Below are 27,182 nucleotides of genomic sequence, written 5' to 3'. Positions count from 1 at the left end.
CCTCCTCTGTCGTTCAGTCCCAGCTTCTGGCAGTCAGAGACTCAGGATGCCCAGAGCATGGGGTTGCATCCCTGACCATCTTGGTTAATTGATGCCATTGATGGTCCTATCCACCATGAATTTATCAAATTCTTTTTCAACCCTGTTATAGATTTGACCTTCACAATATCCCCTGGCAATGAGTTCCACAGATTGAGTAGGCATTGTGTAAAGATGCACTACGCTGAGTGAGAGACTCTGTTCCAAAGACTCGTAGGACTCCTAACTTGGAATTAGAAATGGCCCTGACCCAACCCCCTGGATTTTAAAACTACTATTTCCTTAGGAAAGAGAGAGTGAATTTTTTACTCCAAATCTGGATCTCATTCTAAAGTTTGTTTCTTGTCCACATCTTTATAAAAGGCTGAACTAACTTGCGGGATCTAAACTTGCCTCAACTTTGAAATCCAAACGCAAACTTTGTGTCATAGACCCATCTCCACTCTAAATGGAAACTCCTCAGGACAATGCATTTATTAATTTTTCCTCATACAATATGGCAATATCAGGATTTCTAAAGATTACCTCTCCAGAAAAGCAAGTCTGAGAAACTTTAGTAATTTAGGGCCCGATTTCCAGATATGCTGAGTACTCAAAGCTCTCATTGGCTTTATTTGGACTCCATTCAACAGAATTTTGTGTGCATGCACAAACTGTACTAAGCAATCTCTGCTTTCTGTAGAATTGAAGGGAGTGAGATAGCAAAACTAGCCAAAGTTCCACTCTACACAACTGCAATACTCTGATCAATTTGCACTCCTAACACAGAATCCAGAGACTCAGAATAGATACTATAGTTGGGTATAGATTGCTTTCAGAACAGTGATCAGAGAATCCAACCCAGACCAAATCTTCTCATGTGCAGGACCTCATGCCTGGCAGGCATCCATTATGAAGCAGCCTTTACATCCCACAAAGGCTGTCCAGCACACTGAGGCTGAAAACTTAGTAAGATTCAAAAAGGAACTACACATCAATAATACCTAGACTTAGTTAATGTTAAATTTTAGGATACTCATACTTCAGGGTTTAAACCAATCTCTAACTAACAGGGATTAAAAGGACACCTAATGTAGGAGTTAGATTATCTCAGATCTGCCTAATGTGAGGTTTCTTGCACTGTCCTGTGAAGCATTTGATGTTGGTCACTGTTGGAGACAGATTACTGAACAAGATGGACTACAATCAATGCATTCTGGCAATTGCTATGTTCCTAACTCAGTCCAACATTTGATCAGAAAGATTACCTGGTACAAACTGTGCATGCACACAAAATTTCAGACATCTGTATTAAAAAAAAATCTGCAGTGTGTTTGAAATGGATTTCTATAGGAACTTAAATTAACTCCCCCTGCAGCTCAGGAACCTCTTTGGAAGTTCATGATACTTTTATGGAGAATGGGCAAAGTTCTGCAGCCAAAAAAGCACTAGATCTCTTTGGGTACATCTTCACAGTGATAAAAAAAAAAAAAACAGTGGTTGGCCTGGATCAGCTGCTTCAGCCTCTGAGGCTCAGGATGCAGGGTTAAAAATCACTGTGTAGACATTCAGGCCCGAGCCCGAACATCTACACAGCAGTTTTTGAGCTCCACAGGCCAAGACCTGGGAGGCTGAGAGAGGTGACCCGCTCTAGCTACAGCCACGCTGTAGGCCTTTTATCTCTGTGTCGACATACCCTGTGTTGTTTTAAGGCAATTATTCTTATGGCTAAAATGCACTGCCTGCTTATTTTAACAATCCCATCACTAAGCAGCCTAAAAGATTGATACATGAAATCTGGAAGAGACCTTTGTTCAGTTCCTTGGGTTATACAAAGTAATCAGCTCAAGAAAGGGAAAATGTTAACTGTGATTTCACTCTCCACATGACTTTTTATGTAAGAGTTTTATACTGTTGTCCATTACTGTAGTGTCTGAACACCTTCCATGTAGCAAGATCCCTAGTGGACTTCATGGAGTCTGCCACTTCTCATTGTATGGGGTTTGAACTTTGCTTGGAGTAGCTTCTCTTTTCTTTAGTGAGGAGGACAGTAGAATAAAAAGCATGTTCAAAATGTGAGTGTCACTTGTGGCGGCACCACTTCCTCTAAAAAAGAAAGGCTTTGCAGTGTTTCCTAACGATGGTAAGACTCTGAGCTGACCTGATCTCCTCTGGAAGTTATTGATTGCTTTGCAAATTAGGACCCAGGCCTTACATGGGCATCACACGCTGATTGGAAGACAGCGGAAGGACTTGAGCACAGGCCTGATGTGTTCACGGGGACTTGAGTTAAGCGGAAGGTGAACAGCCACTTTCTGTACCAGCTGAAGCCAGTGCGTCATCTTCACAGTCACCTTCAAATACAATGCAGCCTGGAGATGAGAAATGCATGACCAGGTCCTCATCTAGGATGAAGGGTTCAAACCCACGTGTCAGCCTGTCGGTCCACTGCTTGATTACACAGAGTTTAAGGATTGGAGAGGTAAATGGGGAGTTTTTAGGTTTCTCAGGACAAAGGCCAGGGGCAGCTCCAAGCCCCAGCATGCCAAGCGCGTGCTTGGGGCGACAAGCCACGGGGGGCGCTCTGCCAGCGCCGCGAGGGCGGCAGGCAAGCTGCCCTCCACAGCTTGTCTGCAGAGGGTCCACTGGTCCCGCAGCTTCAGCGGACCTCCCGCAGGCAAGCCGCGGAAGGCAGCCTGCCTGCCGTGCTTGGGGCGGCAAAATTCCTAGAGCCGCCCCTGACAAAGGCAGTTGGGCTTCCCTTTGCTAAAACATCAGAAATGTTCCTAACTTGGAAAGCATCCTGCAGACTGTGCAGATCTGCCCAGAGAATCAGAGACAGTAACCAGCTTCCCCTCTCTCTGCTGCACCAAGTGGCAACTGAGCTCTGGGCCTTAGAATGGAAGTGTTCATTTTATACCATATGTGTTATCAGACCCTAATGATTAGTCAGCTTGTTACTTTGCTGTCTGAGGGATTACATTAAGAAGTGTGAAGACTTATAATGGATTTAGACAAACTATTTCCTTTTATGTACAGCTCATACTATCAGTCCATTTAGATTAAATATGGACTATATGGACCATGAAATCTTGGATTAAGATTTATTGAAAGATGCTGCTATAGACTTGTGGAATTTTTTTTCACATTCATAGGAAGTGTATCAGCTGTTAATACTACCACAAGAGGCAAACTTATTTCCATGTACAGCTAGATGAAATAGTTACTTAGAATATTTGTGATTCATTTCCCTGGCATCAATGATTTCAAGTACCAGGAGGTGGGAGTTTCTCTATATAAATGAGAACAAAATTGGGATTATATTGTATCATGAAAAGATTACTATATATACTGATACCTAAATTATTGTTCCTTTGTGATGTCAATTTTTCTTTTTCATCATTGGAAAATATTAATATAAAGGGGAAAATACCTGGTATTTTGGTCAGAACTAAAGTTTTTGTTAAGTTTTAAATGTGTTGAATAACCTTGGACATTTTCACTGTATGATATAATGGTTCTATGCTGAATATTCATAAGGAAACCAACATAAAAAACTGGGAATTTGTTATATTTGTAGTAAACAGAATTACTAATATTTAAAATAATTGATAATCTTATTTATACTTAAAAATCTCAGATGTACAAGAGATATGTACTACTACTTTGAGGAAACTCTGAAACTTACCTTTCTTCACAAACTTAGCAAGAAAACAATGAGAGATGATCAGAGCTGGATGACAAACTAAGTATTAGCACAATATTATTATAAACCAAAGATGAACATGATCTTGCAAATGAAGAGAGTGAGTGCAGCTCTTATATTATTCTTGAGTATTCAGGCAATCAAGGGATATTTGTGAAAATGTTCATAAATCCCAAAAGTTGCATAAATTTTAGCACAAATATTCATCTATTGGAAAATTTGTTTTAGAAGAGCATTTTTCACTATTCTTATTTCCTGTTATAAAAAGTTTCAGCCATCCAGTCGAGGAGCAAAAACAATGCCTTGTGACTTGAGTGACCAACCACAGAACATGAATAATGAATAGCTAATAGCTCGTGAATATTCTTAGATTGAAAATTATCCTGAGTACTTACAAACAACAAATACGTTTAAAGAAAGTCAGGATCAGTAAGCAAACAACTCACTCTCCAGAAAAAGGGACAATATAACAAATACTATTTGTTACAAATAATTTGGCCAGCTCTACATTAATACACTGTACACACAAAAAGTAAAACCAGGAGCCGCATTATGAAACCAGGAGCCACATTATGAAACAGACTCTGTGAATGGGAGAATACACATGAGGAGCTCTCAACTAATTCATTATGAGCAGAGTCTGCTATATCTTGATATAGAGAGAGTTCTACAGTTAGAACTAAATAGAAATCCAAACATCAGGGCTGCTCATATATGAGCCCTTAAGTAAAAATCCAATGAGGGACATAGTTAAACAAAATTAAGTACTTTAAGAAAGTAAATAATAACTAAAATTGCAATTGGCAGAAGGCATGTAGAGCATGGTGATGATATCATTTGAAATAACAGACAACTAAGAATGGGCTGGGTTGAGTAGGGCTAAGCTTCAAGCCTGGATAGGATTTTTAATAACCCTGAAAACTTCTGAAGGGAAAATGACTGCTATTAGCAATCTTACTATATGACTCACTGGATAACTGGACAATACAAATGTTGGAGCATTGCTCATATAATGTCTCATAGCACCACAACAAAAAAAGCTTAAAAAAATGTAACACATACTAAGTAAACATTTTAAAAGCAGAGGTGTCAGATTTCTTGAGATTCAAAAGCATCAGCTTTCTCAAATGTCTACACATACATACACAATCAGACTCCTATGAAGTTTTCATTTAAACAATCACCCTATTATAAAATCCCATTCTTATGCAAGGGGTCCATTTCCAATAATGTTCTAATAATTTGGCATTTTAAATTTTGCATGTCCTTTTGCAAATTTTAGGGGGCAAAGCTAATACTGAGTGTGTGGTATAAATCAATTGGGATGAAAGAGAATGAAGAATTATGGCAGCAGGGACAAGCTGAATTCCTGAACTTCTTCATTTCCAGGAATGTTGTTATTTAAAGGGAGAGAGAGGTTGTTTGTTTAAGTATAGAATTTTTTATAAAGGAAGTAATACAGTTTGTTAGCTGGTCAACAGTGAAATATAAATTCAACTACTTTGCTTGCTTGTTTGTTTGGGAAAGAAGTTTTTTGTCTGCAAATAAACGAACGAATGAATGAATCTCCAAGTATGATTTAGAGAAAATGAAACATTCTGGCAATATGCCCAAACCAATTCAGTATTTACTATAATATTTAGTAATACTTTCCACATATTCTAACATAGGACTCAGGCTAATCACACCCTTTTATTTTTGACAGAGAAAGACATCATGAGATTTGTGATAAGGTGATCAATGGCTAAGTGCAGAATTTAATAATCACTTGGCACCAAAAAGGAAGAGTTCAGTTTTGATAATGTTTAAGTACTTAAAAGTTCTTTAGGTTCCTTAAATTCATCTCATAGTCTCTAATACCACAGATATATTGCCAGACTAATGCAAATAAATCAGAATGCCATCTGTATAACAATAGTATGTATAGTATACTAGTATAACCCAAAGAGACTGAAATATCTACCCAATGGAAGTATATATATTCTAAATAGGTTGGGGACTACAATAAAAACCTGAAAAGCACAACATGGAATGTTGCCATATTATCAGAAATTTTGTCACCAAAGGAAATGGGAGGTGGCATTAAAAATAGGATGTAAAACTGTTCGGAACATTTTGCATGAAAGCCTCAAATAGCTATTAAACCAATCCAACTTTATAGTTTGGTCGATACCATCAAAAGCAAAAGAAGAATCAAAGGCATCAAACATGAACATTGACCAGTGTCTGCACAGAGAAGGCAATAGTGACAGTCTCTGGACAAAGACGTTTCTGTTGTATGCCCATCCTGAAAATCTGACTAAAATTTGTCAGATAGAAGATGCCTTTGTGTGATGGGGTAGGGGATGAAGTCCTGAATGAATGGTGTGTGTTATCGTCTGTCTGACATAGTGCCAACTGGCCTGCTTTAGAGAAGGAAAGTGTCCCATTGATGGGATTGAGGGTAACTGGTCCTGAGTTCATCACATGCCAGAGAATTCTAGTTAGGTCTATTAGATAGCTGTTGATTTGCCATTTATATATTGGAGAATGAGGCAGAGTTGGAGACATACCTTCCCCCAGAACACACCTAAACCCACCTATTCCTAGAGAAAAAGGTACAAAGCACCGCTTTGCATGATACAAAAAAGAAAGGGGTCACCTGATGAAATTAATAGGCAGCACATTTAATGCAAACAAGAAGTACTTCTTCGCACAATTAACCTCTGGAACTCATTGCCATGGGGTGTTGTGTTGGCCAGAATTACAACTGGGTTCAAAAAAGAAGTAGATAAGTTCATGGAGGAGGTCCATCAATGGTTATTAGCCAAGATGTTCAGGGATGCAATCCCATGCTCGGAGTGACACTAAACCTCTGACTGCCAGAAGCTGATAGAGGAAGACAGGTTGATCTCTCCAAAATTGTCCTGTCCTGTACACTCCCCCTGAAGCTCTGGTACTGGCCACTGGTCTGACCCAATATGGCAGTTTTATGTTTTTATGTTCCTGGGCAACCTTGTTCTTTGCTGGACTTTTGACCAGATAAAAATGGCAAGGTATGGTAATAGTATTATATACAGAGACGGAGACATAATTGTGTTTGTTATGTACAAAAAAGTTGGTTATAACTAACCAAGAAAACCTTTCCCGCCATAGTAAAGTGAAAGCTGATTGAGCTTTCAATGTTTTGTTATGGGTTTTTATTTACCTAACTACTCTGAGGTGTTTTCCTAAAATAAAAATAGTTTATATGACTTAAATCTGGAATCAAACAATCCTTACCAAGACTTTCCAAAGTAGAAGCCTAAAGCTGATCTCCTAAATAAATAGGTTATTTTTCAACAGTGTAAATCACCGTGACACACTGGGTCCTCAGCACTTCTGAAAATCACACCAGTTAATCAGGTATCAAGGTATGAATTTAACTCTTTTGGAAAACTTGGCCTCTGTATCTTACAGCTTTATGCAGACAACCTACAGTTGTGATATATCTGCTTCATTCCAACTTGTAATAGAAAGAAAAGTCAATTGTAAACCTGTAATAAACCACAGTTCTCAGGAAACTCTTTTTCAAGTGAGGCGTCAACACTACGTTTAGGAAACTCCTTCAGACATTTACATCTAACAGGTTAGTTAAGACTCCTCCTCAGACTTAAATTATACTAGGTGTGATACTCATGAGCACAAAGAAAATTTAGGACCTGAAGCCAAGTCAACAAGCTATGTCACAGTAAAGGGGATAAATGAATGCATTTCCTCTCTAGAGAGAAGGAGAAGTGGCTAACAATATAGACACTTTGGAAGTGACAAGCTCTAACCCAGATCTCAGATATAAAGCTGTATTATCAGATATAAAAGAGTGGAAACCATTTACAGTGAATTAGGACATTGTGAAAATGAGTATATAGTGAAGTAGAATGAAAGTCTTGAAATTTTTCAAAGCATCAGAATGTGCAAATTGTAGTTCTGATGAACCTCTGATTATGGTGAAGATGTTCCTGGAAAATAATATGACTTCCCTGTCATGATTCAGCTGTGTTCTCTGTTTTGTGATGGAGATCGTTTTCAAGTCCCAGCCTGATTTTTAGCCCTTTATAACTTTGACTATTAAAAAAAAATTGGTTTGGCTTGAAAATTGCCAGTTTTCTGTGAAGGCTAAAATGGATTTTCCTATAAAGTTGGGGAAAATGGTAGAAGTCCTGAACTAGCAGGTCACTAAAAATATACTCAGATTTGAAATATTGGCTTTAATTATTTGGTATGGAAAAGAATCAACATAAAACTAGAAATTGGTATAATACTTGTTTTTTTGGCTGTGCCAGGTGCAGATAGAGAGAAATTAATGATTTTGGAACAAAACTTCCAATATATTAGAACAGCCTCTGTAGTTCATGTATAGAAAGTACAAAGTGACGCCCTCCTTCCCATGCATAAACCTCCCTTTTCTATACGTGTAAGCAAGTTATTATTCCTAAATTTCACTCTTCCACCTTTCTCATCTAATTTCCTAACTCCCAAATCCTCAGGCTGAACAACAATAATTTCCCACTTCACTGGACAGCACAACTAGTAACACCCAAAAGCCTGGAATGCCTGCCATGAAAATGCTTTAAGAAGTATGTCATAAATCCTGTTCCACAGGTTGGGTTTTTATAAGACTTGAACTGAATAACTAAAAATATGGGAAAGGGAGAGAGCCACACAAGTATTTTATAACCAATTTCTTCTTGTCTCTCTCCTCCTCTCTCCTTGTCAGGCAGGAGGCTGACACAGAAATGACACTTAGGCACCAGACTTAATCCATTCGCAAATATCAGATTTTGAATAATGATCCCCACTATTGGCAACAGATAAACCAAAAAAGTTAACCATTTCCTTGCTTTTATTGGACTACATGCAACTTCTTATTTTTAAGTTTTTTTAATATTTAAATAAATGTGTTGCCTTTGTATGAGACCTGAAGTCCTCTATCAACAGCACCAGCACAGGCACTTGAAGCTTTCTTCCACCCCATCTGCATCATAGTTGGGACCTGATCCAAAGCCCATTAAAGTCAATTGAAAGACTTCAGTAGGATTTGGACCTGCCTTTGTAGAGGGATTATCTCTAAAAATTAGAGGGCAATTCAGTTTCATGCTCATTTATGGTTTCTCTATGGAAACAGCTTTACATGTGATATACATTTTAACAAATTTCATAGGTGGCCTGTTCCAGCTCCCACTGAAGTCAATAGAAAAATTCCCACTGGAGTTCAGTTAGAGCTGGATCATACTCTAAAAGCTCTTTCAGTTAGGCACTGAGATCTTGTACTGTTTTTCATTTGATTAATTTAATCTAGACTTACTGTGAGAAAGCCCAACAGCTCAACCACAAGATATGCAGGCACCCAGTGCAACTGATTTTAAAATAGCCCTTCCTAGAGAGGTGGAAACCACATAGTGCCAGAGCAACTCACAGTGCAAGTATACAACAGTTGTCTTTTAACATACCTGATATGTCAGATTATTCTACATAGTTTGGCTTATGTAAAGTTGCTGAAGGGAAAGATTCCCATTATCAGAGGTATTAATATAAACTTTTTGACTGGCTCACAAATCATTATGGTTATAAAACTTGAAATTTCATAACAGTTTAAATCCTCAAGGGGTGTCTGTCTGGTTCTCTCTCGTGCGCTCTCTCAAAAAAAGTATGTAATGGAAAATACCAGAGGAAATAATTATGAAGGGTATGATCTAAAGCCCATTCAAGATAAAGGCAGTCTAATTTAGGGGGGAAATTCACCTCCTTATCAGTTTCTTTCTTACTTTATAGATTTCCAGTACTTGGGATACTTGTAAAGCATCCCCAGAAGAAGTAGGAAGTGACTATGATCAAGACTATTATAGCCACACATGCTGCTTTCCAGAGAAGAGCTATGCTGGAGGTTAAACTGTGTGTCAGCTCCCTGCCGCACCACTCTATCTTGCTTACCAGTAAATTGCTCAAGGCTCTCCCAACCCAGACATAGCCCAGCAGGTAACAATCAGTAAGCTACAGCCCCAAAGCTTCTTAGAGATGTTTCTCTGCAATGCACAGCCCCTACAACTGTGCATTCACAGAAGATATTAAATTTGCTGTTCTGTTAAAAAGTCAGTACATAACAGTTTATTATTTTAACTAGGTTAACCACACCCTCCCCTTCAAACACAGTGCTGAATTTGTTTACAGTAAAAGTTAAACAAGTGTATTAACAAAAGAACATGGATTAAGTGGCACCAAATAAAACAGATAAAGGTAGAAATGGTTACAGGCATAAGCGAAAACACATCTATAAGAATCTAAAACTTAATCTAGCAAGATATAGTTTTTGTTTAAGATGGTTTCTCTCACCTACAGTCCCCTTTCCAGCTTTTTACTGGCCAGCCTGACCAGGACCCAACACAGAGATCAAATCGCTTGGTTTCTTTATCTCCTTAAGGTGAAGGAGCAAGATAGAGTCTTTCTCTGTTCATTATATTCCCAAAGGGAATCTGTTTTGCAAGTCAGAAATGAGTCCTAAGGATTCAGTCTCCTGTGTCTCTTTGAGGCGCATGAGCTATGTTAATTCTCAGTCTCTTGAGTTCTGGCTCAGGACAACCTCTGCTGGTTTAGCTTGAGAACTTTGCTTGCAGCTAATATGTAAAGTGAGGTAAACCCACATTCCTTTGTTTAGGACAGACCTGTTCATCACCTTTATCTGGGCTAGGCTGTCTTGTCTTAAACATGTTCTAGTAACTTCATACAGAAGAAATTCATAACTTAACATATGTCAACTTGTGCATTTTACAATTATATTAATAACCAGAGAGTTATTAAGCTTTCATATGGTATTTCACAAGGCATATGTTGTACAAATATTATTGCAGTAGTGTGTAGGGAGAGAATACCGGGGTGCCTTAGGTCACAGATACCAAATACTCTACACATTTTGAATAAATAAAGCATTTGTGATAAAGTCCTTTGCCTTTACCTTTGCCACTTTTAATCTAGCATTTTTAACATAAGAACAGCCATACTGGGTCAGATCAATGGTCCATCTAGCCCAGTGTCCTGTCTTCTGACAGTGGCCAATGCCAGGTGCTTCAGAGGGAATGAACAGAACAGGTAATCAAGTGATCCATCTGCTGTCGCCCATTACCAACTTCTGGGAAACAGAGGCTAGGACAGTCAGAGCATGGTGGTGCATTCCTGCCCATACTGGTTAATAGCCATCCTCCATGGACTTATCTAGTTCTTTTTTTCCCCACACACATCAGTTCTATGTTCTACAGTTTCAGAGCAAGAATCAGGCGCCGTTGGTAGACGCATCCCGATAATTCATTTATTCGAGATTGGACTATGAAAACATTCACTAAATTGATTTTGAATATGGGACTAAATCCTACAACTTAAATCTAGTTTCACATTTGAAGCAACAAACAAATCATTTTAATCACTCATCCCATATCACTGGCTTGTTACAAAAGAAACAAGTTTACAAAGAACATTTGGATGCCCTTTAGACTAAAGTGATGGAAAAGCTTGTGTAAAGAATACAAATAATTGTATGTTCTGAGATAATGCTTTTCTCTGTGGCTGTCAATGTCTTTTATGAAGGAGGATAGTTATAATGATCCCCTTTCTCTAGATGGAAAACGAAAAGCTAATATTCTTTTCCCCAAGATCCCACAGTGAATCTGTGGAAGAACTGAGAACGGGACCCAGGCCTCTGGTCCTGACTGCGCCTTCATAGACCATGCTGACGACTACTATATTGCCTGCAGCTACTTTACAATGGGCAAGAGCTTGTTGCTTTATTCCCTTTAAGTACCTTTGTACATCAAACCACTGAAAGCACTATTATTTTAGGGATATACTGGGTAAGCAGTAGCAAAATAGTAAGCAGACTGTGTACATGAATTTTGGCAGTGGATGTGACTAATAAGTTAACAATTTCGTTGCTTTTATTGGTTTGCAGATTAACGTTAGATGCATACACACAATAGGATAAATTTAATACTGTTAGTCTGTCTTCCAACAACCTCTTTTGCACACTGATAGAATTTCAGTACTGCTCAAATGTGAGATTATATTGCCCTGTAGTGGTTATATAATACAGACAATACAAGCCTTACTACTGTGACAAGCATGAATGACTCCCATGTTACTCCTAGCTAACGTTAATAGGACTGACATTTATGTACTGACTGGAGGATATATCCACTTGGAAAGCTGAAAACCTGTATCAGAAACATCATAGACAATCGAATATTGCAGGAGTCGGCAACCTTTCAGAAGTGGTGTGCCAAGTCTTCTTTTATTCACTCTAATTTAAGGTTTCGCATGCTGGTAATACATTTTAATGTTTTTAGAAGGTCTATAATATATAACTAAACTATTGTTGTATGTATAGTAAATAAGGTTTTTAAAACGTTTAAGAAGCTTCATTTAAAATTAAATTAAAATGCAGAGCCCCCTACACAGGCGGCCAGGACCCGTGCAGTGTAAGTGCCACTGAAAATCAGATCGCATGCCACCTTCGACACCCATGCCATAGGTTGCCTACCACTGGAATATTGCATTGCTAGTAACTAGGATTTTTCTCAGCCTGATAAATGAGTAACTTCAATTCAATGACTTCTCAGAGCATCTCAATGTAATATTAAAGCGAGGATCTTAAGTTAAAAACTTGCGAGAGAGTATAACGTTGAATCAAGTACTAGCACATTTAAATAGACTTCAAAATTGTACCATTCTATTTAATATTATAAGATATGTCAGAGAACACTGCAAAATATAGAACTGAATGCTTATGGTACCAAGACAAATAGGAAATATATGGACAAAATAGAGAATCTAGATTCAAACACAAGACTCATAAAAGGCCTTTTTTGTTTAACCTGCAGTAAAATGTGCAGAGAGCACTTTTGTATGATCATTATATGCTGACATTATCACCCAATATTTGAGAAAAGGCATTAAAATTGAAGGCAGTTGTGATTTAAATGATAAAGGTGTTGCAACATTCTGTGTTTAGATACAGCATGGCTTGGTCTGACCCAGTATGGCTGTTCTTATGTGTATAACATCCCCCTTGTAACTCTGTGTATAAATATCTTAATGTTCACAACTTTAAAAGTTTCATTACTGTTTTCATAGACTTCTTCACTAAGCATCCACACTGCCAACAGCTGCTGAGATAAAGACTCAAATTTTGGGGAGTCATGTTGATGTAGCATACCACCCCACCCTCTCTGAGGCTGCCTTCAGTTCTCCAGAATCTAAAAAACAAAACCAAAAAAACCACATCCACAGATCTTTGGCTGTTATGGCTGCAAAAAAAATTTTGAAAATTTGAGCCAAGTGTAACCAATACAGCAATTTGCCTGAGTTTACAGAGAGTCTGAAACAATAGTTCTGAGATATGAAATGCCTGTTCATTTCAGTGGATACCATCTCAGATGCTAATGATGAAACTTTAAGTATCAACATTGCTAACAATTTCAGTGATCATCAAAATATGAAGAAAGGTGGAAAAGTATCATATTATGAAGATCTACACAGTTTATTCTAACTATAGTTTACCACCAGTTATTTTTAATCCTAGTCATGAAGAAACCAGTGTAGTACAGGGGGAATACACAATCATATTTTGAACAGCTATACAGTCAACAGAGAGCACAGTCTTACTTTGTTGTCCCAAATGGATGCAGTTTATGTATGTTATGGTTAGAAGAGTACCATTACTCCCTGGTCCAAATTCAACTCCTGGCTGAGTTTACAAGCACATGTGATGAGTAAATTCCCTTTTTCTCAAAATATTTAAGAACAGACAAGAATGACATTAATATACAAATTCTTTTAGGTTTATGTATTTCTTCACCCAGCTGTTTCACAGCCTACTTCACTGGAAGTAACAATTAATTAAACAGATGGCACTTAAACCATGAAAATAGCAGTTATTTTAGAATGATAGAAACTCCAACTTACAATCTTATTTTTTCAAAGACAGGCTTTGATGAGCTATGCTTTACCCAAATGTTTGTAGAATAGCTTTCATCATGGTACAGGTTAACTCCTGTCACCATTTCATGTTAGTAAAAATAATATCTGGCATTTACATATAGCATCTTTCATCTTTAAGGATCCTAAAGGCCTGATCCTGCAAGGTGCTGAGTTTCCTCAAGTGTCACTGAAGGGCACCTCTCACAATGTTGCCAGCTCACATGATTTTATCTTGAGTCTTGTGAGAATAGGTGTTTTTCCTAAAGCACCAGCTTCGGAGCCAGGTGAGTATGAGATACTTTCTTTAAATCTGAAAACAGAGATTAAGTTGTTGCGGCGAAAAGCTCAAAAACAAATCTTACAGAAACCAGAAAACATATTTTAAAAATCCAAAATTTCATCTTCTTGGGCTTGACTCACGACTTTTTGAATGTTTGGGGTTGGTTATGCTGTTCTCAGGAGGCAATCTTTATTTACAGGGCCAGGGAGTTCAAACACACTTAAAATTCAGTCATTCCAGTCATGGCAGCTGTGGAACAACACATACCAACATTACACAACAGCCTAGGAGAGGAAGTGAAGAATACTATAGCCCAATGAAAACGTAGGAATAGTATCACTTCAATTGACAATTTGAAAAAGGAAGGACTGTATTTCATACAAACTGTCCTTTAAAAACATATGCACAAAACACATGCCAGGAGAGAGAGGCCAATGAATGAATAGGCATGAGGATGAAACTGTGATTATGGCACATGAGAGTAACATGTAGTTATATTCCAAGAACTGGACACACCTAGGAAATTCAGTATTCAGGAGTTGGTAAAGTACATCTTCTTCCCTTAAGTCATCGGCTTGCATCACATTTCAGCTGGAAGAAAACATGGCTGTAAGATGCTTCTTCCTCCTCAATGAGTCTCTGTAATAGCTTAGTGAATGGAGGATGGTTGAGTGATAATTTAGTTACTTAACTCTTGATGTAGAATAAATTCAAATGCCAAGAACACTAGCTGGTCTGAAGGGTATCAATCAGTAGAAAGGGGCCTATTTAGATTGTAAGCTTCTACTTAGTTTGCAAGCTTGTTGTGGCAGAGAAGATCATCTTTTTGTTCTCCATTTGTACAGCACTTAGCCTTGTGGGGGCCTGGTCCATGACTAGGGCTCTTAGGCAGTCCTGCAATACACATAATAATGTTATTTTATCTTACAGCTGTTAGGCTTGATTTTAGTCTCACTTACAGCAGTTTTACATCAATGTGACTCCATTGACCTCATTGGATTTACTCTTAACTTACACAAGTGTGAATGAACTGAAAATCAGGACCCCTACCTTTACTCTGGATTTCTTTACAGTCTGGAATGATAGTTGCACACCATCTTGCCTGGAATGTTGTCACTATACACTTCTGTTCTTCCCAGACATGTGTCACTGATGTCACTCTACTATTTTCCAGCAACAGCAAGGGACTAGAAAAGAGAGCCAAGCCTGCTTGCCCTATTCTCCTTCTTCCTCGCACCAGCAGCACAAGCTGCCCAAGGACACAGGATTTCTGGCAGCCCCAGCATCCAGTGACAGATCAAGACTAAACGGGGCCTGGATCCAATCCAGCTATAGGATCCACTACACACACACAAACATGCCCATGGAGGTCCTGACTTCTGCCCATCAAAGCTGTTTCCTGTTCCTCCAGCATTCTCAGATGGTGGGCCCACCCTTGGACCCATACTTTGTGTGTGTACAGACCCCTCTTTTAGCTCAAGGCCCAGATTCACAATTCCTGTCTTCTTCCACTCCAGCCAGCACCTCCATTTCACCTACCAGCAAGACTTTTGCTGCCTACTGTACTCTTTTCTGCTCACCTTGCATCACATCCCTTCTGTCCCGTACTCCTTCCATTCAGTTTCTCCCTCTCCATCTCCCTCTCCTCTTTAACTCACATGAATTCTATTACTTCTCTCCTCCCAGCATTTTCTCTACACATTTCAACCATTGCAAAACACATTATGACAATCATAAACAACTTTATGAAATGTGGGAGGATCTGGATGCTTTTGTAATTTAACCACAGCATCCATTTGACCTTACTGGTGTAACCCTTATTCTCTTTCCCCTCCTTCTTCCCTTTGTTAATCTGTATCACTTGTATTATGTGTGACCTGGACCTTGATCCTGCAAATAGATGTGCCAATGCAGTTAAAATGGGAATAAAGGTTCATGCCTATATATCTATTTGCAGGAGAGTAGCCTTAGATTGTAAACTCTTTCTGGCCAGGGGAAATATCTTTATACATCTGTAAGGCCTCATGCACACTTGTGGTACTGTAAAACTAAAACAAGCTTTCACTAATACATATTGACTCATCGTCTTCATCAGTCATGTCATGTATCTTTATACATCTGTGACACAGATGCCCATTAGTGGTTCCCTGCTCTGTGTCAGCACCTCTTATCAGACCTGGCATATTCAGTGCACTCCGACACACTGTTGTCATGACATATACCCAAAAGGTGGCATGTAATATATCATTGGAAAACTAATGACCCACTAAGTTAGAATAAACTGTGTAGATCTTCATTAAGATTCTGACATGATGTATGCATGGTCAGTTCACAAAGGACTATTTTGAAATATGCTGCAAATATGTTTTTAAAATGCATTTGTCAAACAGTGCCTAAGCCACACCTGTTCCAAACAAGGGAATGTAGTTCTGCCTGCTTGAATGGGTTTCCAGTGTAAATTAGGCAAGATGTGATCAAAGACAAATTAAAACACATTTACATACAAGGCAAACAAAGCCATAAGGAGAGCACATAGGGAAAGAACACTACCTAGTAATCTTGATGGTGATTGCAGACAGTACCCATGGGAAACCTTCCTGCCTCTTGAAGCAGGGTCAGGGAATTTGGGGAAGATGTAAACAGAGAGAAAAAGCCATTTTGGCATCCTTCACCTGAAGAGACAAAGGAACCAAGCACTGAGATCTGCAGAGGGTCCTGGCCAGAAAGTCTGGTGAGCCATGCTGGAAAAGAGACTTGGTTGAAAACACTTCTTTGCAGAAGAGAGTTTAATTTGTTAGATCAGGGTTTAGTCTAAGAAATATATTTTTACTTTTGTTTGCTTCTAATCCTTTCTATCTTAATTCCTTATACTTGGTGTCACTTAATCCTATGTCCTTTTGTTAAATAAACTTGTTTCACTTTTAATATAAACCAGTTCAGTGCACTGATTGAAGGGAAGGGTGTATTAACCCCAGTTAAGCCAACAAACTGTAATGTGTTGTCTCTTTAAAGGAGCAACAAACTGACTATAATCTGAGTGGGTTCCAGAAGAGGGCTGGACACTGCTCGCAGACAATTTCAGGACTGGGTGGGTGCTGGGGTCATGCTGCAAACAGTAACTGGGTGGTGAAAGCCAGGGTGTGACCTGCATGTTTGTAGGCAAGCTGTTGGTGTCCAGGCTATGAGTCGTATTAGCATGGCATTTAAGGCACCCAAAGATGCAAGGCAGATGGCAACACAATCTCTCACTGGTCTGGGTTGAAGCAAAGCATCGCAACATAAACACTTACGATGGTGTCAAATTAATAATTCCCTTTTCCTGTCACACACACCACTTCCTTCTATTTTTACTTGAACTGTGGGTTGAAATGTCCCAAGAAGGCTATAAGAACTAGCCATGCATCTGCTGAACTGGAGAGGAAGCCTGCATGTGCAGGAAGTGTGATGCTTTTAAAAATACCGCAGTGCCCCATTTGTTTCATACTCATGTTCATCAATACTAATTATAATAATAACTCTCATTCATAACAGGCTTAATTATCAAGTCTAAATAACTATATCTTCTTCCCTTTAACCCTGTTATTCAATTCTCCCCTGCTTGGGCGACAGATTGCTAGGGCTGAAATTAGAAGGAAGAAGGGTTACCAACTGATGCTAGCTCTTTAACTCTTGTTGGCTCAGAACAGCTCTTGCTGTTGGTTTTTGTTCATTCATTCAGTGGATGGTTGAGAGGATGGGATAATAGGCCTTTGATTTGTTCACAGAAATAAGTTCCTGGCTTTCTGAGACTTGTAGCCAGCACTGGCAGAAGAATATTTTTCTTTGGGGGTCTTGCTGTTCACAGAGTGAAGGTATTGCTGCCCCCAAAGATAGAAATTCAGAAGTTATATTTAAACAGAGAACTATTAGATGAGGCCAAAGGGTGTCATACTCAACATTTCCCTTCTCCTGCAAGTTCCACTATAAATGACACATACTAACTACAGGCTAAATTCTGTAGTTCTTAATCAATCAAAACTCCCATTATCTTCAGTAGTTTTGCCTAATAAAAAAATTCAGAATGTGGGACTGTTTCAAGACCTAAATATCAAATCCTGAGGGAGTAAGAAGTTCATTTTCAGACATTGTTCTGTTTATTATAATGATCAACATTTTTACCGAGGATGGATGACTCACCCCATTCTCTGTATCATCTGCCTGGGACTACTTCTCCAAGTAAGTACTCACCAGTATGAGTAAGAGCTCTACAATCTTCCCCATCTACATTAATTCTCCACCTACACACACACACACACACACACACACACACTATTTAAATCAGAGTAAGTTTCACTGGTCATCATTTCCATCATTGCAGCATGTCTATACAGACACAGCGTAACTAAAACAGTGACTACAAACCCAGTGTCGATAAGGCCTGAGGTACATAAATAGACTGTAAAAATGTTATTGTACATAAGACCAAGAAGTTTACATATTGCATTTACTATGGGATCAAATCCCAAAGTCCTTACATTTTTCTCATCCCTAATTCAAGAAAACTTCCACTGAAGTCAGCAGGCCAAATGCTACACTCAGCTACACCAATGTAGGTTTATATTGTAAGTACAGGTAGGGCTGTACATCTCTGACCTCTGCTGAAATATAGAACCATAATTTGAAGCTGGGCTTTCCTTTTTACAGAGCTGAATTAAAACACCATGGGTGAAGTCATCTCCCCAGTGAAATCAATAAGAGCTTTGCTAATAACTTCAATGAGGCCAGGATTTCACCCCAGATCCAGACACCTCCATACTTGACGAAGTTCAGATCCAGGGCTGACACACCTTTCTGAATGTAAGAGATCTTATTTACATCCAGGATAGAACTGTTCAGCTTCATTGTAGCTTTATGGTCCGGAATCTAAAATTGCTGTTTCATAAGATTTTGTAGAATTAAGATTGTCTATAAATTGGTGGTTTTGGATCACAGGGGTTCATGCAAACTTTATTCTCAGTCTTTGATTTGAGTGGAATGATCCCCAAGAAATCAAAAAGATCAAGGAGTATTTGTGGCACCTTAGAGACTAACAAATTTATTTGGGCATAAGCTTTCATGGGCTAAAACCCACTTCACCAGATGCATGCAGTGGAAAATATAGCAGAAAGACATATATATATATATATGGAGAACATGAAAAAATGGGGGTTGCCATACCAATTCTAATGAGACTAATTAATTAAGTATTATCAGCAGGATGGCCCATTTCAAACAATTGACAAGAAGATGTGAGTAACAGTAGGGTGAAAATTAGCATGGGGAAATAGTTTTTAGTTTGTGTAATGACCCATCCACCTGAAACTGCTGCCATTCACCTGGTTTGCAAAACAACTCACATATTCAACTAGCCATGAAGCTAGGATCCAGATCTGCACTTTCACAAAGCTCAAAGGGTTGGATGGGGAGTTCCAATTCAGCCTCATCTTGAATTCTTTCTGCAAAACCATTCATTTGTCCAAATGTGCTTGGAGCCAGGTTCATGAACTTTTTGAGGAACTTGGACTGAATTTCAAGTTTGTAATGAAACCCCAAACCAGGGGAGTTTCAAGTAGTTTTGTGTTTCATAGTGAAGTTTCACCCAGCTCCACTCGTTATTTAAGTAGAGGTACCCTTGGGACACTAGTACATTCATTCATATTAAAAAGATGCAACTAAGCCAAGATCAATGATAGTTGTTTCCACACCTTTGGCTGATTAATTTTTAATCTTAGAAATAAAACAATTTATTATTACTAATTCAGACTTGAAGATAAATATTTTCCTGCTGCACTCAGATTATTTTAAGGTATTACTTTCAAGCAATAAACTGGGTGGAATCAAGGTATCTTATAAAAACTCATTAATCAAAAGCTCTAAAATTGGTTTGAGAACAGAAACTAGATCAAGATTCCATTCTTTATCATATATCAGTTGGACTATTCACATGCATATAAAGTTGCAAAAGTCTTTGCAGGCTCAGGAGCTTAATTATATCCCCCATATATGATCATTTTCAGCTGTAGATCACTACCAAAATGTAAAGAGACAGCTGAAAACCTCATTTCAAGCATGAAGAGAGCCCAGAAATATGCTCCAACTTTTGTGGCTTTTTAAATTTTTTAAATGTGTTAAAAGAGGAAAGTTGAAAAATCGTGCCATAGACTAAAATATAATGTTATATCCAATCCTATGCATGCTATTTTAACATTACCATTCCAGAGTCTGACATCTCAAAATGCTGCATTTCTAGAGAACCCACAACTGGCGCGTAGGCCTTGTCTACACTACTGGGCTAAGTAGACCTAAGTTACGCTACTCCAGCTATGTGAATAACATAGCTAGAGTCAACTTAGCTTAGGCTGACTTACTGTGGTGTCTACACTGCACTGAGTCAATGGGAGAGCATCTTACTTACCTTACTTCTCTCATTCTGGTGGAGTACCGGAGTTGACCAGAGAGCGCTCTGCAGTTGATTTCACTAGACCTGCTAAATCAATTACCATTGCATCGATCACAGCAGCGTCCATCCCTGGTAAGTGTAGACATGGCCATATTTTCCTCCCTGAGTTTTAATTAAAAGCCCTCTAAACTCACAATACCAAGGAGAAAATAACAGTGTTGGAATTTTGCTGGGATTGAGCCATGCTACTTTAAAAACACACCTTTATACCTTTTATGCTTTCATGATAGAAGGCAAGATTAAATTATATGGAGCTCTCCACAGGTTCTAGCAACTGAGTTACAAGTCTAGACAATAGCAAGTATGCAGTTTTCACTTGGACTCTGCACTGCAGTTTAAAGGAGCCAGAAAAAAATCATATATACAGTTAGAACTAGTGAGAAAATAAGCATGTAATGTCTTGCAGCAGGTGGCGATGGGGTGGAGCACACTAACTATGTCAGGGGCAGGGTTACATTGTACTCCAAACAATTTTCATTTTTAATGTAATAGATTAAAAACACAGCTGTCCAGCTGCTTTCCACTCTTACAACACCAGGCATTGATTTCAATGGCTTGGCCATTCCATCCAAATGTTCATTCTGATGCATGATTTCTAAAGGGGAGATAACACTGGGGACCGTTAGGTGCTCAGATTCATAGATTCCAAGGCCAGCAGGGACCATTGTGATCATCTAATCTGATCACCTGTATAACACAGGCCATAGAACTTCCCCACATAATTCCTAATGCTTATCTTTTAGAGAAACATACAATCTTGATTTAAAAATTGTCACTGATGAAGAATCCACCACGACCTTTTGTAAATTGCTCCAACGGTTAATTACCCTCACCGTCAAAAATGTACACCTTATTTCTAGTCTGGATATGTCTAGTTTCAACTTCCAGCCATTGGCTCATGTTGTTACCATGTTACCTTTTTCTGCTAGATTGAAGAGTCCATTATTAAATGTGTTCCCCATGTAGACACTTATAGACGTAATCAAGTCAATCCTTAACCTACTCTTTGTTAAGATAAATAGCTTGAGTTCTTTTAGTCCATTATTATAAGTCATGTTTTGAAATCCTTTAATCATTCTTGTGGCTCCTCTCTGAACTATCCAGTTTATTAATAACTTTCTTGAACTGTGAGCACGAGAACTGGACACAGTATTGCAACAGCAGTTGCACCAAGGCCAAATACAGAGGTAAAATAATCTCTCTACTCCTACATGAGATTCCCCTGTTTATGCTTCCAAGGATTATGTTAGCTCTTTTGGCCACATTGTCACACTGGGAGCTCATATTCAGCTGATTATCCACTCTGACCCCCAAATCTTTTCACAGTCACTGCTTCCCAGGATAGGGTCCTCCAGTCTGTAAGTATGGCTTGCAGTTTTTGTTCCTAGGTGAGTACATTTATGCATGGCCATATTAAAATATATTTTGTTTGCTTTCACCCAGTGTAGAAAGCGAACCATATTGCACTGAATCAGTGACCTGTCCTCTTCATTATTTACCACTCCCCCAATTTGTGTGTCCTCTGCAAAGTTTATCAGTGATGAATTTTATGTTTTCTTCCGGGTCATTGATAAAAATATGAAAAAGTGTAGGGCCAAGAACCAATCCCTACAGGACTGCACTGGAAACACACCCACTTGATGACCGTTCTCCATTTACAATATGTTGAGACCTCTCAGTTAGCCAGTTTTTAATCCATTTAATGTATACCAAGTTCATTCTATATCATTCTAGTTTTTTAATCAAAATGTTGTGTGGTATTAAGTCAAACACCTTACAGAAGTGCAAGTATATTATGTCCACTATCACACTATCATCCTTATCAGCCACATTTGTAATCTCCTTCAGAAAAGATATTAAGTTAGTTAGACAGGATCTATTGTCCTTAAGCTCATGTCGATTTGCATTAATTATATTACCCTCCTATAATTCTTTATTAATTGAGTCCCATGTCAACCGCTCCATTTTCTTGTCTGGGATTGATGTCAAGCTGACAGGCCTATAATTATCCAGGTCATCCCATTTACCCTTTTTAAAAATTGGCACAACAATAGCTTTCTTCCAAGCTTCTGGAACTTATCCAGAGCTCCAAGACTTATTGAAAGTCAACATTAACAGTCAAACAAGCTCCTTGGGTTGGTCTTTTAAAACTCTTGGATGCAAGTTATCTGGACCTGCTGATTTAAAAACAAGTTAATGGGAGCATGTGATGGCAACATCGCACCCGTATACTGGAAAACAAGCAAGGGGGCGATTGGGTGGGGTGGGGTGAAGAGTTGTACCTGTGTGTGCACTTCAGAAGGATACATTTTAAAGGTTTATTGAACTATAAGAGGAAAGGAAAAGAACCCCTTTGATATCCATTTCACCAAGGAACACCCTTGGTGGAGTCGGGGAGATTCATTAATGATTCAACTTAAAATCAGCAAGCTCTGCAAAGGACTTTGAGGGTGAGAAACAAAAGAGTGTAGCCCCATGGTCCCCAAACTTTTCACGTCATACCCCCATGCCCCAGGAGCCACAATCGGGAGCCAAGAGTCAGGAGCCAGGACCCCTCCTGGGAGGGGTGTGGACAGGGTTAAGGGGCCCAAGGCTGGGGTCAGATCCACAGCAAGCCAGGAGTCAGGGGCTGAGGCTAGGGCCCCAGCTGGAGATGGGTGTGGGGCCAGGAGTGGGGCTGGGGCCACGTTATGATTGGGGGCCAAGGCTGGGGGTGGTACTGGGCCTGGGAGCAGAGCCACGATCAGGGCCATCAGCCAAGGCCATGTCCAGGTGCAGAGCCAAGACCAGAGGTTGAGCTGAGGCCAACAGTGGAGCTTGAACCAGGAGCTGGGGCCAGAACAGAGTTGGGACCAAAGCGGGACTCTCTCCCTGTTCTCTAGATGAGGATCAGCAGCTGCACTGCCAGCAGAACAGGAATTTTGAAAGAGGTAGCAGGCACAACGAAAAATCACTGCATCTTTTGGAGTGGGTTCTTTATCTTAGCAGTAGCACAAACTGAAATCATGCATGCTTGGAAAGTTCAGTTTGTATTTGTAAGCAGAATGGTTGGGCTCATTTCAGAAAGTGTTAGCAAGGTCTTGTGATCCACAGCATCATTGCAAGCTGGAGTCAATACCATTGCAAATCATAGTTATCTGATGTAGTTGTGTTATTTATGTGGCAAAAAATACAGTAGAACATTATCAGCAAATTTAAAGGAAAATATGGATAGATAATGTCCACACTGTTGTCAGACACTGTCCTTAATTATACAGCACAATTTTGATCTGCAAAATTCTACACAGTTAAGATACTAAGGTCTACAGCACAACCAATAATGCTCTACTTCTAATGAAGAAATAGAAAGGATATAGATGCCATTGACAGAATATAATAATGCTTAGGGTTTGTCAACACTTAGTGGCTGCTGTAGCACTTCAGTGTAGATGCTACCCACGCAACAGAAGGGGTTCTCCCATGGGTGTGGGTACTCCACTTCCCCGAGAGGCTATAACCAACAGGCTTAGTACTATCTATTCTGGGGGTTAGGTCTCTATAGTTGTGTTTCTCAGGTGTGTGGAGTTTTCACAACCCTGAGAGATGTAGCTATGCCAATGTATGTTCCTAGTGTAGACTAGCCCTTAGTATTTATGTAGTGCTATACAATCATCATTCACAGCACCCCTGTGAAGTACCGCAGTACAGTACTCTGACTACATCTTCACTGTTGGGCACCTAGATCCATATTTAGGCACGTAAAGTAGCCAGTTTTTCAAAGCTGCTGAGCACCTACTACTCCTAGTTGCTTCAGCATCTCAACCAGGGAGCAAACTGCAATTTAAACAGCATGTTTGATTGCTAGGCTACCAAGGGGCAGTACCTCCAATTGTAAAGACTCAATATGGAGTAAACAAACTCTAGTTTCAGATTATAGATTAGGCCCTGTGCCTTCAATATACCTGTAAAACATTTAGTACGTTTTGAGTGCTACATAAGTGTCTGAACCTGATAAAGAGAATACTAATTTTTGACTGGGTGCAGTTGGTCAATTTCTCTCTTGTTATGTGGGCGTGATGTTTTAATTTCATCTGAGTTTTCTTCTACTCCTCTTCCCACCACACCTCCCCCTTTCTGTATACATTCCTTGCATCACACTGTAAAGGACAGGCTGTTGTTCCAAGTGTGAAAAGTTACTAAAGTGCTTATGCACGTTAATTACTGTGCCTGTTTAATCTCACATAGTGCAGATTAGTACTGTCACATACTGTTCCAAGAGTAATTCATGGAGCAGGCAGATGTGCTATCATTCAGTCCTTTTAATTAGAGAAACCTCTGCGTTAAAGAGCAGCAGAGTTGCTTAGCTTGAAGTTAGAGAATGCTGAATGATACCACAAATGGAAATGCATCAAATTGAGCTACAAATCAGTATGTGGTGCATGAATACAAAAGGTAGGTCAAAATATTAAGATTGGAATAGAAATAGACAAACAGGAAATTGTACAGGCAGGTTTTGGACTCAAGTTGGGACTAGAAAACATAATGAACCATGATTCAGTTTTACTGGTTGAAAACTTTTTTTCAAGACTCCACAGGTAGAAACAGAACAGTCATACAGATGCTGCCCATTGATCCAAGGAATTGCACAGCTACAGAAGGCAACATGACAGTCATCTCATCAGTTTCATACTGAACCCTAAAATATGTATTTATCCAACTGGATACACATTGTTGCATTTATTTATCCTTTCTAATGGCAAAAACAAGTCACTAAACAAAACAGAGGGGGAAAAAATCAATATCAGCTTTAAATCTGAATTCTTTAGCTTTTGTCAATTTGAGTTACTAGCATAAGTCTATTTAAATATAATGAAACCACCCCGACAGGTAAAACTCCCATTGACATTTTTCTATATATAGGACCTATTCATTCGTAACCTTTTTCTAAACAAAATGTGCCAAATGCATAACTGTACTTTACCAATGAGCTACAGTATTTTAGGACTTCTAAAAAGTAACTTTTCTGCTTTTGAAGTGCAAACAGTTCTACTATTTTATTGCTCTTAAATGGCAGCTGGAACAGTATTTCACCTCATAATATCTGTAACCCACTGCTATAGAGATGGACATCTTACAAATCATGCAATAATAATTCCCAGTTCTTCTCCTCTAATCTCCTGTTACTTAACAATAACTAAGCAGATATTTTCCTCATCAGCAAATGTTTATGGTCAGGTTATAAACCACTACTAATTCAGAGTCTATAGCCAATAAGTTGATAAAACTTTGTTTTAAAAAGTTAATAGTAACAGTATATAATAATATTATTAGCAAATAATGCTAGTTTGGGGCCTTATTAGGTGTGAACAGAAACATAGGATAATACAATGTATGTATTGTTTTTAATTTAAATGTGTAATTCCTTTCCCAGGCTATATATATTATAGTTGTAGTTAGTGGAGCTGCATTCTTTTAGGATAACAAAAATATAAAGAAGGATAAGAAAAGTAATGGTATCATCTACATTTGAGGCAGAGGGAGCCTGGTTTTGGAAACAGCTATACAGTAATTCCTCACTTAACGTTGTAGTTATGTTCCTCAAAAATGCAACTTTAAGTGAAACAATGTTAAACGAATCCAATTTTTCCATAAGATTTAATGTAAATGTGGGGGTTAGGTTCCTAGGAAATTTGTTGAGGGCAGACAAAAGGCATTATATACTGTTCAGGACTGTACTGTACTGTGGTGGGGAGGTGCCCCTGGCTTACCCGTGGGGTTCCGGGTGGGGGTGTGGGGTCAGGGAGGGAGTTAGGCTGTGGGAGGGTGCTCAGGGTGGAGGTGCAGGGTCAGGGAGGGAGTTAGGCTGTGGGAGGGTGCTCAGGGTGGAGGTGCAGGGTCGGGGAGGGAGTTAAGGTGTAGGAGGGTGCTCAGGGTGGAGGTGCAGGGTCGGGGAGGGAGTTAAGGTGTAGGAGGGTGCTCAGGGTGGGAGTGCGGGGTTGGGGAGAGAGTTAGAGTGCAGTTAGAGTTAGATGCTCAGGGATGTGGGAGGAGGCTCAGGGCTGGGGCATTCAGGAGGTGCAGAGCACTTACCTGGGGCAGTTCCTGTTTGGTGCAGGGGGTGTGCAGGTGGCTCTATGCAGCGTGGCACCACCCCTGTGGCCGCGATTCTGGGAGCTGCCCACCGCACCCCCCAGCAGGCAGGCCCACCTGTAACGCAGGGGCTTTAGGGGCTGCAGGGCCCTGGGCTAAGGGGCCCCTGGGGCCCTGGCCTGCAGCTCTAAAGCCCCTTTCGGAATGAGGCCCTGTGACATGGGCTGGAGAACTCAGGAGCAGTGGGGGCAGCCAGCGGACAGAGAGAAGCGGCACTTTCCCCTTCAAAGCGCTGCTTTCCCCTTCAAAGCACTGCTTCTCTCCAGCTGGCTTTGAAGGGGGAAGCGCTGCTTCTCTCCGGCCTCTGGCTGTACGGCTGGCCCTGCTCCTCCTGAGTCCTCTGGCCTGTGCTCATAGGGCCACATTTCAAAAGGGGCTTTAGCCTGCAGGCCAGGGCCCGAGGGCCCCCTTAGCCCAGGGCTCTGCAGCCCCTAAAGCCCCTGCATTCTGGGTGGCCCTGCCTGCAGGGGTGGGGGGGGAGCTTCTCCTCTCACTCGCTTCCTCCCTCCCAGAAAGTCCTAAGCATCGCCAAACAGCTGTTTGGCAGTGGGGGAAGCACTGGGAGGGAAGGAGGAATGGAGGGAGGGGGA

The 27,182-nt window shown here is 39.8% G+C and overlaps 1 protein-coding gene across 2 annotated transcripts in view; it reads right to left on the bottom strand.

Moving 5' to 3' along the window:
• Positions 1-14,408: 14,408 nt before the first annotated feature.
• The window catches only part of MOGAT1 (monoacylglycerol O-acyltransferase 1), a 65,039-nt gene continuing 52,265 nt past the window's right edge, over positions 14,409-27,182 (bottom strand). For both annotated transcript variants that reach the window (XR_007775783.1, XM_050964114.1), the window contains exon 7: positions 14,409-14,879. The gene's annotated coding sequence lies outside the window, so the exon portion shown is untranslated. The remainder of the gene's footprint in view (positions 14,880-27,182) is intronic.

Source organism: Gopherus flavomarginatus, chromosome 8, assembly GCF_025201925.1.
Source record: "Gopherus flavomarginatus isolate rGopFla2 chromosome 8, rGopFla2.mat.asm, whole genome shotgun sequence".
Classification (NCBI taxonomy): Eukaryota; Metazoa; Chordata; order Testudines; family Testudinidae; genus Gopherus; species Gopherus flavomarginatus.
The sequence above is the reverse complement of the archived record's forward strand: the minus strand, read 5'-3'. Positions and strand labels throughout refer to the sequence as shown.